Genomic DNA, 22,880 nt, shown 5'->3' with positions numbered 1-22,880 from the left:
TAGCCCCAACAGAAACTGTGGAAATATACCTATCCTGAAATAGCTAAGTGATGAAATGCTCATCTAAGTTGAAATCTGTTCCAAATGGGACAGAGCTAGGTTTAGAGTAAAGACCATTGTCTGCACATGAAGTTACTCAGGCGGGCATGCACTTTTCTGCCAGAAATGCCATCCTGAGAGTTTTTTTCTAAGTAAGTCTTCATTTGTATGGTTTTGCTGCTATAGGTAAAAACAGTTGGTTGAAAAACTCCTGTGTCTTTGCCTGGCAATCCTGTCTGACTATATTCTCTTGCTGTGTATCGTCAGGAGCCTGTGCATGAGCTTTGTAGATAACGTTTAAGCAACCTTGCAGTGTTTTCCACTATAGAGCAGGGGAAAGTTCAAGTCTTTCTGAATCCAGGTTACATGTGGAAGCAAGCAGCTGGAGCTGCTGTCAAAAGATGATTCTTTGACTCTGCTTCTCAGGAATCCTTCAGGAGGAGCAAAGAGGTCTGCCCATGGGCATAGACTTCTCAGTCCAGACCCTTCTCATGCTGCGTCAGGGCTTGTCCTCTCTGGGAAGCCTGAGGGAGATGGGAGCACTTTGGGAACAAAATGATTTCAGAATGCAAGAATTCTTACAGGTGAAATTCAAACTAAAAAGATTTCTTTCTTTACAAGCACACTTAAAAATATCATGGTACTTTCAGCATAATTTCCTATTTTGTGACAGCTTTTAAATGCTATGGGTAGTCCATGATGACTTTTGGCATCAATGTGTTCTAAGTGCATGGTATCTGAATGTCGCTTAATATTGGGGTATTTTACACTAGATTACTGGCAGTCACCCTTTTTTATATGTTTTCAGATTTGATAGTAGTTTGATTTCCAAGCAATTTAATTTATTAAAATTTCATTGCAAAAAGAGTCCAACTTCACAAACCATAGGTGAAATAATCTGTAGTAATAATAACCTTCCAGGATGGAATGTAATTTCAGAAACTGTATTTTAAGGAATTCTCTATTCGTTTTGATCATTGAAAGAAAAATGTCCTTAAATATTCAATAAATATATTCATTGGTAAAAATCTCATTTTAAATTCAATCTTTTGTAATTTTTAAATCAATGACTTGACTTCAACAAGCATTTGTTGAACTGGAGCAATAATACTAAATGGAATGTGCAAATACTTTTCTGCAATCATCATTATAGATGGGTGACAATTTATGAATAATTTGAGCGTGAACTATTGAAAGCATTGCATAAGTTCAGATGATTAAATGAGCGTGAAAATAACTCTTAAAGCAGAAATATTTCAAGCTTTTTCTTTGTCCTTAATGGACTAAGCATTTCTTCTTGCTGGAAGTGCTAGTGACAACCCCACAAAAAAAAAATTATCTTCTGCCTCCATCGCTTTGTGAACAAGTAACTCCTGCTAGTTTTGAAATACATGACAATCTTCATGATCATGATCCTCATGAGAAATACCAGTTACAGGTAAAGATACTTACAGAATACACAGAAGAAGTAATGACAGTTCAGTGCTAGAACCCCTGATGAATATCTTACACAGGTTGGGAATATATTAATGTATTTTTACATGTTTTTAAAAGAGAATTAAAAGCAGCTTTGGTTTACATGCCTCATGTACAGAACAGGTGAACACATAGCTCCTGAATTTGGAAGTTGGGCTGTCTCTGCTTCTCTCTGACTGCATGGGAATCCACAGAACCTGAGGAGGCAGGGAGTTGTGGTTTTATTTCCTCTTGGTCAATCAGTGAAACTGTCAGGAAAAACTACTTCTTAAGATGTTTTAATAGGTACACAGCCTTCAAATGCATATTGAAGGCTTACTGAAGCATTCTGTTTCTGCAAGCAATATAAAGTTGAGGGGTTTTGATAAATAATAAACCACTAGCTTTAGAATTATACTATATGCAGTAATCATGCTTTGCACTTTTGCATGAATGTGTAAACTTTAAAAAAACCCTCAATTACATTTAATTGACCTTAATGCTTTGAGAAGCGATAACTGACCTTAAAGACTCTGAGGGCAAAAATAGCTCTTTGCCCTTGCAACCAAACTAAACCACAAGGTAAGCCTGTTGTCACTGGAGAAATGAGAGCAATGCCTGTACCCTGTAACCTGGACGAGAGCTTACTGGGCCAGAGGCTGTGATACCTCTCTGGTTAAATCAGTGTATACACTGACATATTTTGATAGGAGTTAGATGAACCTTTAAAAGGAATTAAATTTTTCAGTTGCTGTTTGTTTACAATTTCATAGTTGTCTTGATCTGTATATCTGACCCATTTACTGGTTTTATTAGCTTTAACTATGACAGTCCATGTTCAGATAATACACATGCAACTGGAGGTTTTTGAAGTGCAAGCTGTCAGACAGTGTAAATGCACCATGTGGCCAGATAGACTTTGTGCTACAAAAAATTAACTTTATTCAGCAAAAATATGTGACATTCTTTCAACTATCTGGGGCAACAATCTTCTTGTATATTACCTTTTTTTACTAAGTAATTTTAGTACTTTTTGCTTCAGGCTTTTTTACTACAAAAGGATTTTGGTTATCATCCTTTGGAGTCTGATTTATTCAATTTTAGGTTAAGATTGATAGATTGTATTTTTACAGTTTCTGGATATTTACACTTTCAAATCAGGTGAATCCAGGTGCAAATCATTCTTATCTTGTAATCATGACTTGTACAAGATGAGAAAATGTGCATAAACTTGGCTCAATCTGTGAGGTGCAAATATCTTCAAACAGGAAAAACCTCTATCCTTTTAACCTGCTTCTGAAATAGTTCAGTCTGTGTGGTAATGTACTTGGATAAATTTGATTGCAGGTTTGCATATCTTCCATTGTATTTCCCTTTTCTGTACAATTGATCTCTGCCTGCCTAATTTCTGTGGCTTAGAATTGAAAAACTTTTATGACAATAAATTTGTAAGACAAAAGAGAACCAAACTTTAAAGGAAAACAGAACTGGGATTCAGTTGTAACTTTCAATATGTATCTGTCTAAAAAAAATAACCCCCTTGATAAGAAGACCAAATAACAGAAGAAATAACAGCAATTTCATTTTTTGGTGGCAAAGATTGATCTGGGTATGACATACTTGTAAGGCTGTAATCTCTTGGACCTTGTGCTGTAGGAGGAAGGAAAGCTGTTTTATTTTAGAAATAGGACCATGGGGCTATATCAGCAGATGTTCTGAAAGGATATACCTATGCATAACTTTTATTGAAGCTCCAGTTTTCTCTGGTTTCCTAACTTAAATAAAAAAAATGATATAATTTTAAATTAAACCAAGGAAAGAATATTATGGAACTAGTTTTGTAATTTTTTTAATGAAGTAGCAAACTCCAAAATGCCAGTGCTGTTTGATCATAATAACTTATGCCAGTTATTATCTTTGAGCTGCCCAATCTCATTATTCAGTATTTGTAAAGCTAGAGTGAAACATCTTAAGTGTTTGATTAATTTTTAGCACTTTCAGTCAGAAAGGATGGATAGATGCCTTCAGACTGATTTCAGGCAAATGTGCAGCATTTTCTGCTAGTTTTTTAAAGAAATGTAGGTAAGTATTTTTCTTCTTTCAGCTAATGAAATGACACAGCCTTTGAGCTATTTGTAAGCAACAAATCAGCACATACCACTTACCTGGATGAATTTTTTTCTAGTGTTCCTCAGAAAAGCAATAGAACTTTAGGGAGCTTGGTCCTGATAGCATAGTAGTGCCCTTGTTGCACATTCACTTCAAGCGCTCCTCTTTGAACATCAAACATCATCACTGATGTACATGTTTAACAGAGTAAAAGCAGAGGTTAGCCTAAGATCTGAATATAGGCCTAGATTTTGGATTTCTCTGGAAAGAAAAATAGATGGGCTCAATCTTTTTCTATACCAGTAGAGAAACAGATCTCCATGAGGCAAGCATATGAAAGGAAAAGTCACTAATTTTTTTCTGCTTCAGCTCTTCTTTCAGCAATATAGCCACAATCTTTTGACTTAGGAAAATCAAACAAAACCAAATCAGTCTGGAGTTTTATTTATAGCATTAAGAATCTTAAGCAAGTGTTTATGATCCAAAAGTGTTTATAATCTTAGGCAGCAATTTACCTGGATATTGTCAGTGCTGCACAGGGAAGCTCTTTCACCCACATGAAGTTTAAAGGATTTCGTTTCAAAGACTTCTAGGATTACAGCAAAATATTAGCGCTGTCGTTAATTATATGTAGTTGCTGAACTCAGACATAGCCTCTGGTGCATTTTTATCACTGATTATAAAAGGATATTAGTCTGGGGTACATTCTTGACGGTTTTGCTTTCAAACACACACCCCCATCCCCACCCCCCCACACCCAATTGTTTTTTATTTGTCCTCAGTTTCTGAGTACTTTCAATGATACACAGAAGTGGGAGAGACTTCTTGCTCTCTGGATCTGGCTCCCTGCAAGCTGAAGTTCATAGTTAGAGGTGTCTGTAAAGCTTGCATAGATCTGTGCTGCTGTTGAGAAGGGAGTCCCTCTTTTTCCTCTTCCTAACTCCTCTGTCACTCACAATACAGTCCTGCCAACCAAAAAAATGAAGATTTTATTCAGAAATTTTTTTTTCCTATTCCAGAGGCACAGGTGAAAATGTGTATTCCTGATCACATGTAGTTATTCTATATTATTCAATTTACAATATTTTAAAAATAGAATTGTAGTTTATTTATATGGTTTAAGAATTTTTAATATCTTCCTTTCAATTTTTCTGTAAGTAATTCCCTAAGCAAAAGTATATGTATGCTGTCATTTCTTAGGCAACAATTTTAACTATGTTTTGTGTATTTATTGTCCTCTTAGTCTCATGGAACTTTTACAAAACCAGTGTTACTCCTTCGATGCATCCATTGTATAGCCATTAATTCTGATTATTCAGTGATTTTCTTTAACACTCAAGGCTCTGTATATCTAATTGTATTCATACATTCTTCTCACTGCAAGAGAAGATTCTACTAATCCACTTCTGTTCTCAAAATTTTGACTGAAAACCAACATTTGCTTGTTATTTAGTGTATACTCTCCTGGATTGCTTTGTGGGGAGAGGGGGATAGACCTCTTCAGGTGACAATCAATGCCATTGCCCTTTAGACATCTGCCACAGCATGTGTTGCCTCATCCCACAGACTGCAGAGGGAACCTTGAACAAGTTTCAACTGAACACCTTCCTTTCAGATACTTAGCATTGTATTTGTCTGAGTAGGTATCTCAAGTTCAGTAAGAATAAAATCTAGTGACATGAATCATGAAAAACGTTAAAATAACCTTTGCTTCCTGCTCTCCTGTGTCTGTTCAGCACTGAACAGAAAGGATAGTTAGGAACCCTTGACATTTCATTCTGAAATTTTTGTACTTGTGGGTTTTTTTAATGTGGTTTTATGTTCTTGTGTAAGAATATTTAAATAAGCCATAAGATGAGACATGGTTGCTAAACCAAGTCTGCAGCCAATTCTTTCCAGAATTTCCAGTTTTTTCCAGGCCAACAAAAAATTCTTTTGATTTAACCTTCTGTATTTGCTTAGCAAACAATGCACTGCCCTAAGTATGTTATTTTCTTTAATTATGCTGATTAGGATTTTAATTGAAAAAAACCCACCATATAGGTGATACACATTAAATTAACTAATTAAATAGATTGACCAATACTAAAAAATGAACTGTGACCAAGTAAGTAATTTGCTGGCATCTAGTTTGCAAGGACTAAGTCATACCAATAAAACCTCACTAATCACCAAGGTATGTAATTTGATCCCAAGATACAACAAAACCATGAGTACTAGGTATGTGTAGGAAATGGCCACCTCTGTTTAGAGTCCAAAGAAAAATATTGATGTAATAGTGTCCTTATTTACCATCTTAAGACCTATTGTCTTTCAGTTTTAATAAACATTTCTCCATTAATGACAACAAGAAAAAGTGTACGAAGTAGTGATCAGCAAGATGTCTGAAAAGAAAGGAAGAAATATAGAAATAAAAGAAAGGTGAGTAGAAAAGGAGATGAAGCAGGTGACCCCAGAAGAAGCCAGAAATTAGGGAAAGTACTTACATGTGACAACTGCTCCCCTCCTTCCCTTCCGAAATCTTATACTCTTCTGTTTCTGAAATACACATCCTGAGTGAACCTGTGACTGTCAGAAGGGTTAAGGAGAATAAAATTCCACATGAACATTTAGGTTTTGGTTTTCAGTGTAGTGATACAACCTAGTGCAGCTCTGAACTGAAGGACATGCCCATAGATATGTATGCACATGCATTTATGTGCATCTATACCTCAGTGTATATATATATGTATGTATATATTTACCACCATTGCTGCACCGTAATCCCTCATGTTATAAACTGAGATCACTAAAACGGAGGTTGAGCTACATCTGTTTACAGCCATTTCCTTAATGAGATTTCTGTCATCTAGTTTTATGAATGCCCTGTATTTTCAATTCAAAAGTCTGTCTAATGGGTAAAAAAATAGATTTGACCAACTAGATCAGTCACTACTAATTAATTCAACTGCAATAGCTATTTATATAATTGCAAGAAAAAGTTTACAATCAACGACTTAGAGCTAGAATGCGTTCTTCTACTCTTCCAAAATTATAATGCAGTGCTGCTGAAGACCAAATCGATTTAAAATAAGCAGGAACTACTTGTAAATACAAAAATATTTTGGAACATGATTTTTTTAATTTTTATAATCTATAATGTGTGTATACATAGCTTCAGCTAAAACTGAACTACTTTGTTGGGTTTGTGTGGCAAAGCTTTGTAGTGGGGGGGCTACAGGGATGGCATCTGTGAGAAGCTGCTAGAAGCTTCCCCAATGTCCCACAGAGCCAATGCCAGCTGGCTCCGAGATGGACCCGCCGCTGGCCAAGGCCCAGCCCATCAGCGATGATGGTAGCATCTCTGGGACAACGCATTTAAGAAGGGGAAAAAAATTCTGCACAACATGAACTGCAGCCAAAGAGAGGAGTGAGAATGTGTGAGAGAAACAAGTTTGCAGACACCAAGGTCAGTGAAAAAGAAAGGTGAGGAGGGAGGAGGTGCTCCAGGTGCTGGAGCAGAGATTCCCCTGCAGCCCATGGAGGACCCCACGCCAGTGCAGGTGGATGCGAAGGATGTGACCCTGCAGGCAGCCTGTGCTGGAGCAGGCTCCTGGCAAGATCGGTGGCCCTGTGGAGAGAGGAGCCCGTGCTGGAGCCGGTTTGGTGGCCGGGCTTGTGACCCCTCAGGGGACCCACACTGGAGCAGTCTGTTCCTTGAGGGGCTGCACCCTGTGGGAAGGACTCAGGTTGGAGAAGTTTATGGAGAACTAACTGTCTCCCATGGGTGGGACCCCAGGCTGGAGCAGGGGAAGAGTGTGAAGAGGAATGAGCTGCAGAGACAACATGTGATGAACTGACTGCAACCCCCATTCCCTGTCCCCCTGCGCTGCTTGGTGGGGAGGAGGCAGAGAACACTGGGAGTGCAGTTGAACCTGGGAAGAAGGGAGGGGTGGGGGGAAGGTGTTTTAAGATTTAATTTTATTTCTCATTATCCTACTCTGGTTTGATTGGCAGTAAATTAAACCAATTCTCCAAGTCCCAGTCTGTTTTGCCTGTGACAGTAATTGCTGTGTGATCTCCCTGTCCTTATCTTGACCCATGAGCCTTTTGTTGTATCTTCTCTCCCCTGTCCAGCTGACAAAGGGGAGTGACAGAGCAGCTCTGGTGGGCACCCAGCATCCAGCCATGGTCAGCCTGTCACAATTACTGTTCTCTTAATTTATTCTATTACTAGTTACACAGAAGCATCTTCTTTGGGAAAACAATTTACAGAGTAAAGGAATTAATTTATTAATTTTTAGTTGCATATTTCCAATTTGTCAGTGGAGGACAGGCAAGGAACCAGGCCTATAGACTCCTTATGTACTGCCAGTGTTTCTGAAGCTTCACGTGTCCCTACATTGAAACTGTATATTCCACAAAAATGGGACAAACCACTATATACAGTTTTATCCACAATGCCTTATCTGCTGTGAATATGTTGTAATTACTTCATGGAGTTTATGCTTAACATCCTTCCAGAGTTTAATACAGTGGGAAACATGACACAACTAATAAAATCAAATATTACTTGCAGACAACTGTGAAATGTCCTTGCTTTGTCTCTTTTTTGACATGCTTCCTCAATCAAGCTACTAGTCTGTGAATAATTTCCACAAATCCCTCAAATTACCTAGTTTTAACAGTGCATTTTGGATGGAACAGCAATCACTCTAATAGTACCAGCATAACTGCTGTAGAAGGCCATCAGGCCCCCACCTGGGTTTCAGAGGTTCACATTGCCTCCTGGATCTTTTTGATTGCTCCATAGCTCCCTATCTGAAACCTGTCAAAGAGGGATGAGCATCTATTATTTTTCAAAGTATGTTCTGCAGTATAATGGTAGTCATGTAAGGTCAGTGGTCTGGGGTCATGCTTAACATATATTGCTGGGAGTGGTTAGTTCACAAAATCTATCATCCTGAAAGACTTCATTTACTTTTTTTTATTGTGCTCATTTAAGAAAAATAGTAACAACATACAGTTCATTTAAGATTGAAGCCAGAGGTTTTGGATTCAAATTGCTTTAGAGGACAATCATATTCCTGTCCAGTTTAAACCTCTTGAGACCTACAGAGTACAGACTGGGACACAAGTTTTCACTAACCCCTGCAAGGTGCTCATTTGTCTGGCTTATGCATAGTCTTCCTCATCTAAGATACAGTATGTATCAAAGGTTTTTTCCTCTACCTTCCGTTTTTCTGCTTTATATGTTTGTTCTGTGAGTCAAACAACGTTCAGCGATTAGCAGGGGTTTTGGAAGTGAAGTGTTTATCAGATGAGGTGCTCCACTCAAAAGAGCTACAGAAAATGCTATGGAGACAGAGAAGATCTTTTACACCTGCAGGGGGCACTGCAGTACAAAGAAAAGGAGCAATGCCAGCTGTTGAGACTTTCCGAGCTGGTAACATTTTATGACATTTGGCTGTCGGGTTGGGAGACTTTTTGTGTGTGTGTCTTCCTTTTCAAAAGGTAGCAAATTGTTTTGAAAACATAATGAACTTTTTTCTAATGTTTTTGAAGTCACATTAGGAAGAAGATTTAAACCACATTCCGAAGGACAGCAGTATTTTTGAACTTACTGATATGGATGTTAAGCATTGGGATGATGGTATTAAAATGGGACATAAAATGCAAATGATAGTTTCAGTAGTATAGAAAAAGAGATTGCAAATGATCCATTAATAACATTTCAAACATCTTCACTAATTTGGTGATTATGAAGGTCTTGCTATAATTGTTTTTAGCTATAATTATATTTATATAAAGGAAACAAGACGTCTCAGCTGGCCAGCTGTTCTAATATAAAATTTTAGCTAATGTGTTATGCACGTATGTGAGAGTGGTGTTGGATAACTTGTCACTTTTCATAATGTTCATTAAATATATCTTTCATTAAGTATTGTCTGCAGTAGAATTTTACAGGCTTATAACCTAGAATGAATGCAGTCCAACTTCACGGGTAATAGATGGGCTCTTCTAGACAAGAACATTGGGAATTATGGGATTATGCTCATAAGATATCCAAAATATTTACATATAATTCTGTATACAAGCAGAATATGACGATTAAATGGCCTGATACAGATTTCATTGATTTGTCAACACTATGTGAACCATTCTCTGCTTCTCTACTTTTGGAAGGTCTCCTTAGAAGCAGACAAAAAACCTATAACTGTCAGGAAAAGACTTGAGAGCTGTCACTGGGAGGAAAATGATGATTAGATGGATGTACTAACCACTCGAAAGGAAAAGACTATCCAAGCTCTGCAAGTACAGTAGAATGGCTGTAGTGGTAGCTGCATGACTGACAGTAGTTCTATGCAATTTCAGCTGATTTTACTCCCTTTCACTCCTAAAATGACAATTTTTGTGTCTTATCCCTTCTCCCACCAGCAGTCAAATTATAATGACTTATAAGGTTTAGTTGCAGTGTGATTTATGATAGCAGACTGTTATTCTTTCAAAATAGTCTGTCATTTTTGCAAATTTGTTTGTATGCAGTTATACTCAGGGAAAATGGAAGACCTGTTTTGATTGTACAATAATCATAGATCAGAGGCTTAGCTGACGAGAGATCATTTTATTTCCAGGATTTATCAGTGAACTGCTTATGCACACTGTTGATTTGTTAGCTGCTTCTTTGTAGTCTTAAAGAAAAGATTTGATACCATGTTCTTGATATTCTGCATTTGCTGATAAATTCTCTGTGTTGCAATAACCATTGTGTTCTTGCAGCAGAACCCTATCTCTAACTTCATCAAAATTTAATGAAAAGCCATTAGAATTCACATACTATATTTTTTCCTGCATTAGCATTTCAGTACTTTTTGTTGCACTTCTTGGCACATTGTAAAGAAGAAAACAATGATTTGGTTTTTACTATTTTCTTCTCTCTTTGACATTATTTTAGGAAAAAGAAAAACCAGAATTGGGTTTGCATTAGTTAGGCATGCCAAACTGCTGTAGCTTCATATAATCCTTGCAAAAAAGAAAATATGTTATCCACGCTAATATAGTGACATTATGTATTTCAGATGTGCATTTAATTTATACAAATTTCTTAACTGACTTAGCTTCCACATTTTTTAAACCAGTGGTGGAGTTTTCTTACATATTTCCTCACCAGCTTGTTCAAGCATGGCTGTATTCTATGTGTAAGTACCTCTTAGCCATCCATATTCCATAATAGCTTCTAGACTGAAAGCAGATGTATTTTTTTATTCTTAACAGAGTAACTGATAAGTCTCAGAGTTGTAAATGTTATGATGATCAGAAGTAGGTTTTCATGATTATTTTGGAGTTACTATTTCCAAAATGAGGAAATTGAGGAAAGAGAAAGATCTTGATAGCATCCACCAAATGAGAGCTAACCAAATAATGAACAATATAAAACAGCTTGATTCTTAATTAGTTAAAGATTTGCTTGCTTCTTCTGGACATCACTTGTTATTGATGCAATACTGCTTTTGCTTGGAAGGGCACAGATACTGCTATGTTTCTTAAGATGACAGAGAGAAGAGTCATCACCTCTTGACACATATTTGTTATAGTTCCCCTTTTGGTCTAAGAAGTGTTAAAGGTCAGGGCTCTGGCATTCAGATTGAATACCAAGAATTCATACTTGAAGTTTTGGCTCAAAAGACATTTTCCACATTTACCACAATTTGAGGCACTTTACAAATATAATGTGAATAAGGTAATTCTTTCTTTGTTCATGGAGATTTTACAGGATGAAAAACATAGAATTTTACAGAAAACAGTGATGGAATAGAAGACTACAAATATATGTCTGTTTATTTTCATTTTGTATAATTTTGAAAGTTATCAGCTCATCTTTTCTCTTTACATAACAGAAAGCTAACAAAGGCATATCAGAAAACAGTACAATAAAAAGAAGATAGAAAAAATGCATCTTGTTAAAAAACAGTGTTTACCTGTGGCAGTAAGTTACATAACAGATTCTTCAACATGCAAATTCCTTTAGCTACAATGACATATATTTAAAAGATATACAGATCTGGAAATATGATTGGCTCAGGACAGTTACAAAGTAATTCCTTTATTACTGAATGCAAAAGGAATCTGAAAACTCGTGTTATAAAGTCACAATGTTCTTGGTTAGCTATAAAATATTTGATCACTTGATGTAGAGCCAGATATGTGCATTCCTTGCCCTAGTCTCCAGTGGTAAGCACACAAAAGCAGCTGTGGATTTAATCTTCTAGTGAGTAGTTGTCTGTTACTTCTAGATATTGCTTTAGTGTAATCTATACATAGAATAGCAATGTCAGAAAGCAACTTTGGGAAAAATTGATCAAATTTTTAAATGTGGAGTTAACCAATCAAAAATTTTAAAAAAACGCCTTAATACTGCCAATGCTTTGGGACAAGATTCTTTAGTACCAGCACACAGAAGCATCTCTTGCATTCATCTTTTGTCCTGTCTCAGGTGAAGCTGAGGTATGAATCTCCTTTTCATTGTTTTGAACACCTATTTATTAATTTGCATACTATTGCTATTGCCAGTGACCCAAGAATTAGCCACAGCGGAGCAAACTGATTTTCTGTAGTTTGTTACTGACAGCACTTCGAAATAACTACTCTGCCTTGGTGGTAATCCCACAATCTGGTCAGATCCTTAGAATTGCTAGTCTTCTACATGCTGTAGAAGGTAGCTTTACTTCCTGAGGTAGGAACTTGGTACCCCTCTTTCTTCATCTTTTCTGAGAATTCAAGACAGACTTGATGCTCGCAAAAGGACCCTATTTGCCTTCAGCCAGTCAGCACCCTGGTTCTTTTACTTAATTGTTACACTGAATTGCACTAGGTGGGGATGGAAGCCAAAAGTATTTTTCCTATCTCTATTTTATATTACAAAATATCCTAGTAACTTGGCTGAAGGGAAATAACATTTGGGGGGGGGGGGGAAGAGCATTTAAGATACCCACAAATTTCTTGCTGAAAGATTTCACGTTGCTTCTGTAAGCTGGCAATAGAAGAGGGCTTCAGGATGTGATAAAGCCAAAGGATGTGGCATAATGAAAGGTTAAAGCTACCAACGGTTTGACAGGGATGGGACATGTCAGCTCATGAGAAATAGAGAACTTCATTCTTCATCCTAGTCATTAAGCCAGGTGTGGAATCAAGGAAGGGAATTATGCATGCAAGAGGCTCTCATGTACATAGTTGTTACAAGTCTCTTGGAGGAAGACGCTATTTTGTAGTTGAGTGCTGATGGGAGGTATAGGCATTCATGGCAAGCCAACCCCTGGTATCATAGACCACAACAGGAGGCAACCACAGGCTGCACAGCTTTGACTACTCATCTTTAGGTATCCAAAGTCTTCAGTCTATACAATTCTCTCTGTCTGTCAAGGGGAGAATAAATAGATGATTACCTATCTATTTATTTATTTATCTTAAATGCCTCTTCTTTCATTTCTCTGCTTTTCAGTTTTCATTTAACCCACTCCTGGGTGTATGGAAAGTATGTTCCTTTCTTCCCAGATGAAGTATTCCCTGTTGAAAGAGCCTACACTACCATTGTACAGAGCAGTAGAAATGCTTCAGAAGTATTGGTCAGGTGTGCATCTAAGCACCTACAATATACTTCCAGGAAATCTGAAACATTGTTTGGAAAATCATTTTTAGACTAGTAGTGATTCTTCCATTCCATATAACGCACAGCAAAAGAATAATGGTGACCAGAAAGTCAAAGTGTGTATTTTAAGGAGATTGCATACTTTAATATAAGACATGTCTTCCTCCCTCTTAAGAATATTACTAGCTACCTCATAGGAGAAAAATGAGATTTCTCTCTTTCCTGGAATATATAGTCCCTTACTGGCCTTAAGAACCTCTTGAGAAGCAGAACTAAATTGCAATCCCATTTGCAAAACACATTCTTAAAACTTAATAAACTGTACACAGTTTGTAATACTTGTCTTGTATGCAAAGATTTTCTCTACTATCCTGGTTATGATTTTCATAAAGTAGGAGCTGGCTTATGACAGGCATACTGTGAATAAGTTTGTCTGCCTATGACTTGATATTATATATTAAAACAGCAGCTATTTCTTCAGATGGAGAAGTACAGCCACAGAAGAATGCTGTCAGTTTGTGATTATGGATTAGGAATAGGGTATTCAGAGAAACAGCATGATCAAGTCATACATTTGCACAGACAGTATCACCTTTCAAATCTAATTTCCAGGAAGACTTTCTCTTCAGAAAAGAGTTAAAGCTTACTGATGACTGCAGGCAGACATTTGAGCAGTCCCAACTCATAAATGGCATTTATTGAGCTTGAAATTATGAAAAGAACAGAATTAGTTGTAGTAATTGAGGTTGAAATGAAGAAAAAAATCCTTATTTTTGAATCTTACAGATCATGTTATAAAAATCTTTCACACACAGAAATTAATTTAGAGAAGTGTTATTTTCCTTGCCTGTCCAACAGACTTCTCAGCTTAATGACATAATTAATATTCTTCATTAATATTGAATACATGATAGTAAAGAAAGAACCTTCTAGTTAGGCTATGGTTGATTAACTTTAGAAGGTGTCTAAACTGTAGGAGTATTTATTTTCTGAGATTATTTTTACAAAATAAAAGATACCGTGAAATTCCAGAGATTGTAGGTTCTTAGGGACATTTAGGCCTTTACAAGCTCTGCTATTGAACAAAGTGAAACTGTAAAGGATCTGAAATATATTAGGCACTTAAAATTTCTGTATTCAAGTGACACTGACTCTTGAGTAGGCCGTCACATGACAAAATTTTTTTCCATCTTAAACTCAAGTGGATATATCCTTACCACAATTTCTGTTCAATATAGAGTAAACAATGATGGTAAATAAAAGCTGTGTTTGGCCCTGAGATCACCTGTGGTTTAACACAACCAATACCAAGAACTCCTATGTCCACCTGAAGTCTTTTTCCAAAGCACTGCCTTGGATTCTCAAGGCAATATCTTGTGCAATAGCCTTGGTCCTTGAGAAGTAAGAAAGTCATCTGGCCATCACCAGAGTAACGTCACTGAGGTGGGGTGCGCTGTTCCACTTTTAGGTTACCCGAAACACCCAAAACAGTCAATTCCTGTTGTTAAAAGATGTGCTCCCCCGTTTATTTTCCTAACAGGTTTTATGGTTAGGGTGCAGCCAAGGGAGAAAACCAGGAGCCAAGGCTGGCCACGGAACCAGCAGGTCTGGGGCCTCCATAATGACATCCCCATGCCACCGCACCCAGTGAGAGCAGGGCTGGGATGAGGATGGTGGCCAGAACCAGCCTAGAGCAGTGTGTCTGCCCCGCACAGCTGTGATGACAGGGAGGCCTGAGGTCCAGCCAGGGAGTCAGCCTGCAGGTGAGGATCACGATCAAGGCTAGAGACAGGAACCAGAGTGAGCCCAGGGTGCTGAGGTCGAAGGCCTGGCCAGGCCAAGCAGTCAGATCCGTAGGTTTGGGTCAAGATCTATGTGGTACATTGCCAGGAATGAAAATGGTTGCAATGCAGCTGCAACGTGACTCATACAGACACCCACCAGTCTGGAGAGCCTTAGTTTAAGAGCAGCTCACAAGGAAAGGTTGGAGAGCCTTCACTGATGCCTCTTCCAGCTTTTCTCTAAGAGCTCCCCAGCTGGCTGAGGCATCTCCAACAGCTCTCGTTTAGGAGAGGTGGCCTTGAGCAATGAGAGGAAAACTCCTGCAGTGGAGTACAGTACTCCAGGCCTTGACAGCTAACTCTGCTTTTTTCCCCTTCACAAACATCCATGAGTATTTGAAGCCCTCCATCACAAGCATGTTCTCCCTTTCCCTACATGTAGTTTCAGTCTGGAGGTGTGAAAGTGTTCACAGAAAAGATAAAAAGTCTGTGATTCACCAAGAGTTGCTGTAGGAAAGAGGATTAAGAGTGCTACTTCTTCATGAAGTTTTTTTCCCCAGTTGTTGACATTGGTAATTTTGAAAGACCTAAGCTAAACTAGTCAAGGTAAATCTGAACCTTTTTCGTACGGAGTCTGCTTATGCTGTTATTAAAATTATAAAGCTGTAATGGGGAAATTTTGAAACAAACTTTGAGGACTTCTGTTAGTGTCAAGACCTCCTACAGTAATTGGCACTGGTTTATTATGAATAACATCAGCCAAGATGGTTTTACTAACAATAGAGCTTTGATACCTGAGAAAAGGTATGAAAAAATATGTAGTTTGAATGTTCAATATTTATAAAAAAATATGAATTACTGGGCAGACTAAGATTTCTAGCCCTGGAAGCAAAAGCTGGTAAGCATTTTAAATCTAGTTGCAGTCGTGCTTTACTTGAAATACGTTATTTTGTAAAGTACATTTTCTGCTGAGTTTCTGACAACAAAGAATGGGGGGATTTGTTCCTCAATGGAAAGTGAATTCTTTTTTTATTATAAGATAACTGGATAGTGTGCCCAAAATGCCAATAGTGTGAGTCTTTAAAGATATTATAATTTATTCTGATAAATCTAATTATTGAGGAGGTCATCACCAAAATGAGAAATGCAGTGGGCAAAAGCGCTGATGCTCAACTGAGAGATCTAGGATTCTCTGTAAGGAACCAAAGCAAACAGTGCGATGCAGTCTAAGTGGCAGAAACTTACTGCATGTCATTTGTACGTTAGCTTTGGCATGGTGGTTGGCCATAATCCAGGCTTACAGCCAAAAAACAGAATCCAAGCTTATTAACTGGAACTGTATCGACATTATGAGAAGATAAATATGTATTGCAGGATTCAGGAGTGTTGCCGGTTTCCCAGCTTCAGCTGTCTTCACCTCAGATGCAGTCCAGCTATGTTCTGACTCTATGTGGATAAAACCTACATAAAGCAGTAGGGTCTCTACCACATGCTCTGGTTTTCTTAGAAAGGAAAACAAAGCATCCTTGCCATGTGCTGTGACATACGTATGATCTGAGAACCAGATCTTGTGATCCAGGAAATTTTGTGGCATGCCCTGGTATGTAAGTGACATTGCAGACAGAGACACCAGTCTTCAGTCTCTGACTCTTGGGAGGATAGTGGTTTTGAAGGATTTGTTAATAAGGAGTCAAGATTAATATTTGAATGTTCTGGTTTTAGTTAATGAAAAATATTTTTCAGTTGATTTTTAAATCTAATTTTTACCTTTAAGATATCATCTTTCTTTCCTGACCTCTTCTTTCTTCTGCCAAGCCTAGTTCAATCCTGTAGTTGTCTTCTCCTTCCCCACTTTACTGTATCAAAGCAGATATTTATTCCTAGTGCTCAATAACTGTAGTAGGAACAGTTCACTTCTGATTTGTAAACTTGATTGGACTTCAGTGATGAAAACAGAAGTCCACATTATTTTTTTATCTTATATGATAAACATCCAAAAACTGTGAGAGACAAGAAAAGTAAGTGAATATTTTAACTGATCTTTTTTTTTTAATTATTTTATTTGCTTTATTTTAGGGAAAAGCACATTATTTGAACTTGGGAATGTCTGCCTACTAAATGCAAAAGAGAAGTATTTTTTCACCTTAAACTCATGTATATTTTTCCCCATATTTTTTTTTTATGAAAGAATTTTAGTAGCTGCATTAATAAGAATGCTTACTATAACAAAATAAGAATAATTCAGATCCAAAGTCAAATAATGAAAGACCTCTTGCACTGTAATGTATTTTTTCTGTACTGTTTTTAATTTTCATCCTTTTAAATACTTACTACTGTTTATGGCTTCAAAAAGCATGAGAAAATCTCATGTGCTCTTTCAAAATGTGATAGTGAAAAAAATTCTTGGAATAATAATGCAATTCAATTTCATTTCCAAAAGTATACAACAATTTTTGTATCTTCTCTGTTTCTCTGTTTTACAGAGTCTTGAGGGAAAGTAAGCAAAAATGTTGTTTGATTATGTTTTGTTTAAGAATATCCCACTGAGGAAAATGTTATGTTTCTTGCTCCTTTTCTGACCACCACCCATCACCAAACCAGAGCCAAAACCAAAATCTAAGTAATGCTGTGGTGCTCTGTTTTTATTAATAGGTAAACAGACCCCATCCATATGACATCTATTTAAATATACTACTAACACCTGTTGCATTCTCTTTAGTAAAAGGAATGCTTTCTTGATTTCATTTTCATAATCCCCCAAAAGCTCTTGCCTTCAAATTAAGTTCTTATATTTCTAATTCTTACATTTTATATGGCATCCAAATTAGTTGTATACCTGTAAGTTTCACAGTGCATTCACTCTGACACATTCTCAGAAATAAATTTTTGCTTACTTATTTATTCATGTCTATATTTTCTACATTTTTGTTAGACATTAATGTAAAATACTACATGATATCTTTTTATCCTGAAACTAAGAATAAATATATGAATGTATATGTATATTTCAGCAACTTCAACTCTCTCACCTGAATTATTTTCCAAATTTGGCAAATTAAACTTTAACTCTTGGTAATATTTTCAAGTATTTCAGATATACTTGCTATATGAACAAATGAAGAAAATTATTATGGAGAGAAAAAATGTTTCTGCTTTACAAGAATTTTGTTCTTGAGTGTTTATTTTTCTTGCAAAAGCAAGAAATGTTTGGGTATTCAGTGATGCCTTCAGAGGTTACGCATTCTGAAGCATATTAAATGTATTTCTTTAAAAAAATATACATTGTGAAAATTATGTTATTCATTTTAAAGAAATTGTTTGCATGATAACCATACAATAGATCTTTTATTTTTCAAGATGCGTCATTTCCAGGCAACAGTGTTATGTTGAGTCTTTGTTGACATTCTAATGTTGAAGAGCTAATCTAGTTGTAATACGTGATTACATGAGCCCTAGGTAGAGTGGAGTTGGTGGACTCTAGGGGTGGACTTCACTGTGCAGGAACCTCCCAAATTCTCATGCCCTGATGACCTTCAACCAGTCATGCACCATGGCTGTTCTTGGGAACTTGCTCACAGATGCAGCTGCCGTACTCTTCAGGTTGGTAACTATTTATTCTCATGACCCGTTGACCTTTGGGCCTTCATGCGTTATGAGTATCCATGGGAACTTGGTAGAGCTGTTACCCTCACACAACATTTGGACTAGAAGTTGTCGACCAGTTCAATGTCTTCAACACCAAATATTGATTTGCCTTTCAAAACAGAATTATGTGACAATGATAGGTTTAATTTTATCATATTTGACATGTTGATTATAGAAGATGAACTTAAGGCAATCCACATTCTAAAAGTTTTGTGTTTTCTTAAGCAACTTTGAATATCCCTGCTTACCTTCTGAATAAAGGAATTAGCTTGCAGTTTGGAAGAAGTAAGACTCAGCAGCAAACTACCATGAATAAAATATTTAAAAAAATAATCATTTGCTTGCTTTCTAATTTTTCACCCATCTTAGTGAATATTATGACATGGGGAATAAGCCGTGCTACACTTTCAATAAACTTTTGTGTAGAGATATTACTTCTTGGAAATGTTTACATTTAAGACTGTTGAGAAAATAACAAAACTTTTTTTTTACAGAAATTCTGAGAGGTATACCATTTCCACTCTCTATAGGGAAGTAGTTATAAGATCTATACTTTTCACCAAGTGTTTATACTATCTGCAAATTGTTGTAGATTATGTTAGTCATCTCCATTTCATTGCTCATTTTCACTCCAACAGCATTAATTATAAACCACAATATCTATGCACTGAAACTATGGTAAGGCAAATAGGGTTATTGACCCCAATATGTAGACTTGAACCTTACTGTTTCTCCACTCCCACTTGCAGAAAAGGTTTTGGATGTTAACAATTGCTATGTTTCTTTAATCTGGTTATTATGGAATGTATAAATTTAAGCTGCCCTTTATGGCCTGGATGCTGTCTCACCCAATCTAATGCTATTACCAACAGATATGTTTTATTTGCCATTAGCAAAAAAATAGTGAGGTGTGAATCTGAAAAAAACATTATGTGAAATATTCATGATAGAAAAAGCATCGCGTACATTATTTTTAATTCCATTGGTGTTGTTGCATTTCCTATCACTGTAGTATTTCATATAGAATATGAAGGGAATATATCCTTGTTGTCCTGATCCTGTCTTCAATTCCTCTGAGAAGCAAAAAACATTCAGGTGCTGATGTCTGAGGAATTCAGTCCATCAATGCTTTTCATTGTGAGCGGCAACATGTAAGAGGCAGTGTTAGGAGGAATGGGATGTGAGGATGGAGAAAAATGGAGTAAGAAGAGCTGTACAGTTGGGATCCACAGCCTAAAGCCAGTGGGCATAAATTCACCAGCTCCAGTACAGTTATGACGAATGACGCCAAGGGGGATTTTCTGGTTTCATTCTTAGGCTGTATCAGTGGAGGTGAAAGTGGTTGAAAAAATTCAGATACTGTATGTTTTTGTGGTTATCCTTCAATTTCCTTTTTCTCTTAATATTTTTTCTTTAGTATTAAACTTATTCCCCAAATTTAAATCACAATGGTTTAAATGTTGAGGAGAATAAATTTGTCCAAGAAGCCTTAAGAGACCATTTTCATAAATATTTTACATGTCAGCCATCATAATGTATGGCTAACAGGTGGCCATTACATGTCTGAAATATTCCATTTTTAATACCTGTTTATTACTTTCTGATAGAACCCTAATCAACCTTCTGTTATTCAAACACTTTTTCTGGTCTGTCATTTAAATACTTTAAAATTCAGTTGATGTTGCTGAAGGTCATTACTGCAGGAAGAACTCAAACAGAGACAAAAATTTTCAGTAAAAAAGTAGTTGAGCTCCTCTAATCTATAATTATACTCTCACTCCTAGTATTTTGAAAAACGTTTAAACCCATAAAACAAAACCTTCTTAATAACTGTTTCAATGATGTGTTAACAGTCAATAGCTGCCAAGTGGGAAAACTGTGAAAGTGATCAGACTTTGTGTCTCAGGCCTAATAAAGCTTCAAAGGCTAACCACATTATTGAAGTGATGAGGTGTTTAGACTTTAAAGCAGTACTCACAGCCTTCACCGTCAGTCTCTGCATTAGATTTCTAATGGACCTTTCTGTAAAAAAGGACTGTGAGGAAGCCAGGTCTAAAAAAAGATGTGTAAGGGAGAAGTAGGTAAGGGAGAGATCAAAATATAAGTGGTTTAATCAGAAATATGTGGACTACTGGTTAATTTTGATATGAAGCATGGAGACTGATGATTAATACCAAAGAAAGTAAGAAGATTGTAGGGACATTTGGCAGTAAAGCATCGTTTTGTAAATTCTGAGGATGTAGCACATCAATTATTGCATTTAATTGTTGCTACTCTGGCAGCTCTTAACATAAAACAAGTTCATCAGGAGCTTTGCCAGATAACCTCTGGCTCTGTACATAGATTCTTGAACAACATGTATAAATTATACTTCATGCATAACCCTGTCAGTGAAACACAAACCGTACAACTCCATAGCTACTGCTTGCTGAATTGGTAGACATTTTCACTGCCAATTTGGGGAATTATAAAATTCCGATAAAGGTTAGTTCCATGTCAAAGATGTTAAGTTAAAAGCTCCCTTATACTACATCTCAAGGAAGATTTTGCATGAAGGAAAACTTCAGACAAGATTTGAAATAAATCTAGGGGCTTTTTCTAAGTTAGACAATTCAGAAATATGATGTTTCCAGTTCTCAGGGTTTTTTCTCTGTTGTTCTCCATGTCATTCCACACACAGCTGGTTTAAGAGTAATTTACTGAGCAATCACTACTGTGCCAAAAGGGTGGGGATTGCATACCTGAGGTAATATTAGATTATAGCTCTTTTGTTATTAACTGTAACAAAAGAAGCAAATTACTCAGGACAGGCTAAAAACCTCATCAGATATAATTCAGCTTCACTCAGTGTTTCAACCATTTTAACTGTGGAAAAAGCAGAGTGAAGTAGCCAATACCGGTCTGCAAGTAACTGCAGTGAGTCTTCTAGTAATCAAAAAAAGTTCTAGAGCTCAATTCAGTACCTGTTCTTTACACTACTTCTGTGTCTTGTGATACGTCCAAAAATTACAAAAGAGTTTGTGAAACAATACAAGTTAATCTATAAAATTGTCATAGGAACCTTAAAACCAGTATGAATGAAGAAAGAAGGGAAATGTCTGGCTAGGGAAGCACCAGAAGGAACAGAAGGCAGGAAAAGGGCTGTGAGCAGGTCAGGTCCCAATGGCATATTGAATGGGAGGTCACCAAGATGCTGGCACATCTATGTGCTGCTTCTCAGGACACCCAGCTCTGAAAATAAGAGCCTAAGGAGAAGGCAAGCCTAAAGCAAGGAAAAGCGTAAGCTGACACTAAACAGATTCAAGCCATTAGAAGGTGATGTAAGGAAGACAGGGAACAGGGTAGGAGCCAAAATACATTTAGGTAAGTGGACAAAGGACAGTGAGTAAATCCTGTTGACTCCCTGACTGGGGCAGATGGAGATACAAAAAAACGTAATCACAGTCAGCCCATGCAAGGGTACAAAAGGCAGACCTAAAGCTAGCACAGGGTTGCACACCTAAGCAAGACCCAGAAAACAGCAGGCGGACTCAACAGCTGTCCCCCCTGCAGTCACAAGGAAACCTGAGCATACTTGCTGGGGTTGGTCTTGGTGCCTGCAGCATGGACAGTCATCTTCGATGCTTGTGAGAATGTGAGTGTGACAGTGCAACTGAGTGCATGAAATCAGTTTTGTTTCAGTGTTTCTATAAAATAAAATTACCTTCACATTCCATCAGGTCTCACTGAGTTGTTGCTAGTCCCATACAGTGATACGGCTAGTCCTGCCTTCTTAAGCTTACTTGATCTCTCTACTGTCTCTTACTGTCCAAAGTCTTCCATAAAGAGGAAAGTAAAAGAAAGTTTGCATATTTGTCCATTTCCAGTTTCTGAAGTGAAAGAGGTGCTTATAGAGCACAATTCTCAGCAGTGTCTGTAAATGGCAGCACATCTAGGATGACCTCCACAGTATTTTCTAGACCATGGAAGACTGTATAGTTGAATTTTCAGTGAGAAGACGACAAATGCGAAGAGCAGTGTCTACTAGACTTTTTTCCTAATTTCTGCCATGTCACCCAGGAAAGCTAGCTCATGTTTGATACTCTGGTGAAAATTTTGTGCAAAAAGCCTGGTTGCATTTTGTGAGCATGTGTGCTTATTAATTTAAAATAAATTATGCATCATGGGCTCTATCTCCTGTTCCTATCTTTGCTTTTTGCTTTCTGCAGCCTTTCCTGACTTTCCAG

The 22,880-nt window shown here is 37.1% G+C and overlaps 1 long non-coding RNA gene across 2 annotated transcripts in view; it reads left to right on the top strand.

Moving 5' to 3' along the window:
- The first annotated feature begins 18,187 nt into the window (after nt 1-18,187).
- Nucleotides 18,188-22,880, top strand: part of LOC119143338 — a 44,964-nt gene continuing 40,271 nt past the window's right edge. For both annotated transcript variants that reach the window (XR_005102676.1, XR_005102675.1), the window contains exon 1: nt 18,188-18,609. This is a non-coding gene — a long non-coding RNA (uncharacterized LOC119143338). The remainder of the gene's footprint in view (nt 18,610-22,880) is intronic.

The sequence above is a fragment of the Falco rusticolus genome, chromosome 2 (assembly GCF_015220075.1).
Source record: "Falco rusticolus isolate bFalRus1 chromosome 2, bFalRus1.pri, whole genome shotgun sequence".
In the NCBI taxonomy this organism is placed as follows: Eukaryota; Metazoa; Chordata; class Aves; order Falconiformes; family Falconidae; genus Falco; species Falco rusticolus.
Note: the sequence above shows the minus strand (reverse complement) of the source record. Positions and strands in the feature narration are given on the sequence as shown.